A 4,301-nucleotide genomic window follows, 5' to 3' on the forward strand; every position below is an offset into this window, starting at 1 on the left:
AGGAAGAGAGAATGTCATCAGGATTGTCATCAGGGACATTTGAGTCATCATGATCATCTTTGTCTTCGTTATATTCTTCAGAATAACCATCATAACGAGAGTCATCATCATTTTCTTCATCGTTGTCATTTTCGTCATCATATTCATCATAACGAGAGTCATCATCATTTTCTTCATCATTGTCATTTTCGTCATCATATTCATCATCATATGTTTCTTTGTCATCATCGTCAGAATAACCATCATAATGAGAGTCATCATCATTTTTCTTCATCATTGTCATTTTCGTCATCATATTCATCATCATATGTTTCTTTGTCATCATTGTCAGAATAACCATCATAATGAGAGTCATCATCATTTTCTTCATCTTCATCATAATCTTCGTGACTTTGATCATAATCAGTCTTTTCAAGAGATGACTTTTCTCCAACAGAAAAGCTTCCAATGTTGTTCTGTTCCTGTTGGTGAAACAGTGGAACATGTAGACTGCAGCCAGAAACTCCTGAACGCTCAGATGAACAAAGCAGTAGACTGGTTTTCTGAAGATCACACTCTCTCTTCTGAAGATCTCTGTACAAACTCCAGAGTACACCGAGGCCTCTGTGACATTAAGACCACAGCGCTCCAAGTCTTCTTGGTAGAACATGATGTTTCCTGTCTCCAGATGTTCAAACGCCAGCCTCCCCAGCTTCAGAAGAACTTCCCTGTCAGCCTCCGTCAGCTCCTGTGGACTCGTCTCACGTCCATCATCGTACTTCTGCTTCTTCCTGTTTGTCTGAACCAGCAGGAAGTGTGAGTACATGTCAGTCAGGGTCTTGGGCAGCTCTCCTCTCTGGTCTGTAGTCAACATGTGGTCCAGAACTGTAGCAGTGATCCAGCAGAAGACTGGGATCAGACACATGATGTGGAGGCTCCTGGAGGTCTTGATGTGTGAGATGATTCTGCTGGACAGATCTTCATCACTGAACCTCCTCCTGAAGTACTCCTCCTTCTGGACGTCAGTGAAGCCTCGTACTTCTGTTACCCCTGTCCACACATGAAGGAGGGATCTGATTGGCCGCTGCAGGTCGGGAAGTGATCCAGACGAGAGCCGAGGGAAGCAGCTTCCCCTGGATGAGGTTTGTCAGCAGCACGCTGACTGATGACTTCTGTGTGACATCAGACACGACCTCATGGTTGTTGAAATCCAGTGAAAGTCTGCTTTCATCCAGGCCGTCAAAGATGAAGAGAAGTTTACAGACAGCGAGCTTCTCTGCTGTCACCTTCTGTAATGTTGGATGGAAAACATGGAGCAGCCTGAGAAGACTGTACTGCTCATCTCTGATCAGGTTCAGCTCCCTGAACGACAGCAGAACCAGCAGATTGACATCTTGGTTTTCGGAGCCCTCTGCCCAGTCCAGAGTGAACTTCTGCACCAAGAAGGTTTTTCCAACTCCAGCGACGCCGTTGGTCAGAACCACTCTGATGCGTCTCTGTTGGTCAGGTGAGGCTTTAAAGATGTCGCAGCACCTGATTGGAGTGTCATGGAGGGTCTCCATCTTGGAAGCTGTCTCTAGCTGTCTCACCTCATGTTGGGTATTAACCTCTTCACTCTGTCCCTCTGTGATGTAGAGCTCAGTGTAGATCCTGTTGAGGAGGGTTCCACTTCCTGTTTCATCCCTTCCTGTTCCATCACTTCCTTCAGTCACACGTTCACATCTCATCCTCAGACTGATCTTATGTTCATCTAAAACCTCCTGCAGAACAACATTCACTAAAGAAAAAGGGAGAAAAGTGTGAGACAAAACAAAACACAACGACAATCTACATATAGAGCCCATCAACCCTCTGTTATTTGTAGTTACATGTAGCAGGTGATATTTTTAATTGGTGCAGATGTAGAGTCTTACATTGTGCACTGCTGGTCTGAACGGCTGGTCTTGTCCTGGATCTTTTTCCACACTGGGGACAGGAGGAGTGTTCTGATGAAGCCGACTGGTCCCAGTATGAGGTGATGCACTGTCTGCAGAACCAGTGTCCACAGCTGGTAGAGACTGGATCCTTCAGGACGTCCTGACACAAAGAACAGCAGGACGGCTGCTCCTCCACAGAAACATGCCTCCTCTTCCTCTCTCTGTGAAGACACGTCTTTATAACTATAATGATTCATTCACTGTTGTTGAAAGATATCCAGATTTAGCAGACACTGTGTGGAAGCTCAGATGGTCACAAGGATCCATAAGAGGTCATTATTTTTCTGTTTATTCAGCATTCAGTCTGTAATGAAAATGTTTGTTTCTATAATATATATTTATATCTGACCAGCAGTCTACGACACACAGCATGTGATGACTCTGCTGTTATTTTTAATCTGTCCATGAGGACAAACAGTCTCTAGTAGGTCCAGCATGTTAGCAGCATAACAACATAGAAGCTTTGCCATTCAGCAAACTGGTCAGCAGGGGTTCTCAACACGTCACACACATGGACCATGGAGTGACACACCTCCACACCACCATCTCCGTGCTAACACCAAGGTTTCTCTATCATATCTTTTGTTTACAGATAGTTCCTAATTGTCTGGTGAAACAAGTTACTGTCACATTTATATCGTTAATAAATTATTTTAATTTGACAATAAGGTCTTAGTGTGGTGCACTGCAAACAAACAATGGAGATTATATCACTCATGACACCATGTAGACCATCTTTGGAAATAAGAATTAATAATTCAATGAGTCATCACGACATAAAACCAATGATCCTGAACTAGACTAGTCTAAAAAAGGCAGAGACATCGTGCTAAAAGAGAAAAACCGATTGATAATCAAGTCGTGACAACTAATTATTTTGAGGACAAATATGACATAATCAAATAAGTTAGTATCAGTTCTCTTACTGTTTGTCTGAGGGTTCTGGTTCAGTACTGAAGTATGGAGGACGATCTTTGGACCAGTCACTCTTCAGAGACAGACAGCTGGACACTGGAGACTCTGCTCTCTGTCTGTTGGACTGAACTCTGCAAACACAAACAGGTTTTTTATTGATCTCACTAGAACCTTTAAAATGTAGGAAGCTCTAAAAACACAAACTCCTGTAACAGTCGATTATTAGGTGTTTAAAGTTTGTATTAGTCCTTTAGATTAGATTACTGATTACATTAGAAGGTGACTGACAGCTGTCACAGGTAAGAAGAGGAAGGTGAGACAAATTATTTTAGTTTCACAGACAGTTTGTTAGATTTAGGCAGCAAATACATCTCAGTAAATAATGTCACATAAAACACACAATCAACCAGTGAAACAGAAAAGACTGAAAAACTGATTGATTATCTGATCATGACAACTAATTATTTTGAGGACAAATATGACAAAATCAAAAAAGACTGAAAATTAGTCATTATAATAAGTTAGTATCAGTTCTCTTACTGTGTGTCTGAGGGTTCTGGTTCTGTACTGAAGAGTGGAGGTTCATTTTTGGACCGGTCACTCTTCAGAGACAGACAGCTCTGTCCTGTTTCCTCCACACGATGACTCATTTTCTGGACTTAAGCCAGCAGCAGCCATGTCTGAGAAACAGGATGTATCTCACAATCTCCGGTTCTCCCTTCACTCCCACAGCAGCAGTGTACAGTATAATATATGGAGGCAGATCTCCACTTGGTCAGCTTTCTTTAAATCTGAAAATTCACTCACAGACTTTGGCAGTGAAATAAAAAAGGTTAGATGAAGACTCACCCTGCATCAGCTTTAGATTCCTCCCTCGTCTGTCGTCTGAAAACAATTCACTTTCACTGGATCACATGATCTTAGCTCCTCCTCCTCTCTCCACATGCTGCTGTGTGTGTGTGTCCGTGTGTGTGTGTGTGTGTGTCCTTTCTTGACTTAAATAGTTTTAATTAAGATGAGTTTTGATAGAGAATACTGGGCATTATTTTCAAGATATATATGTATATTTGTTACATGTTTTGTTTAAGTGACAACTAAAGTGTTTTAAACTAGATTAAAATGAAGACGTTATTTTTCAGACTGATGACGAACACACACACAGCTGAACATCAGCTCCTTCATGCTCCACTGCAGCTCTGACCAACACAGTAAAGCACTAATGTAACAGCATATGAATGAGAGCCAGACTCATATACTTCTGTTGAAAACTACCTCAGGACACTTAGAAGAACTATTAGAGGACCTAAACAAGCATCTTCATCATTTTATCTACCAAAGTAATATTATGATTATTAACACAAACCTGTTCACAACTGTGTGGACCATCCAATCAGCAGAGAAGACATTTATAGAAACAATAAGGTAAGAATG

The 4,301-nt window shown here is 41.7% G+C and overlaps 1 long non-coding RNA gene across 1 annotated transcript; it reads right to left on the bottom strand.

Annotated features, from left to right (window-relative positions):
* Nucleotides 1-2,925: 2,925 nt before the first annotated feature.
* Nucleotides 2,926-3,818, bottom strand: LOC115569983 (uncharacterized). The gene is made up of 3 exons (XR_003981638.1): nt 3,720-3,818; nt 3,411-3,550; nt 2,926-3,001 (listed from the first exon to the last, which is right to left on the bottom strand). It is a non-coding gene; the product is annotated as an uncharacterized LOC115569983 (long non-coding RNA).
* Nucleotides 3,819-4,301: the final 483 nt, after the last annotated feature.

This window comes from Sparus aurata, chromosome 19 (genome assembly GCF_900880675.1).
Source record: "Sparus aurata chromosome 19, fSpaAur1.1, whole genome shotgun sequence".
In the NCBI taxonomy this organism is placed as follows: domain Eukaryota; kingdom Metazoa; phylum Chordata; class Actinopteri; order Spariformes; family Sparidae; genus Sparus; species Sparus aurata.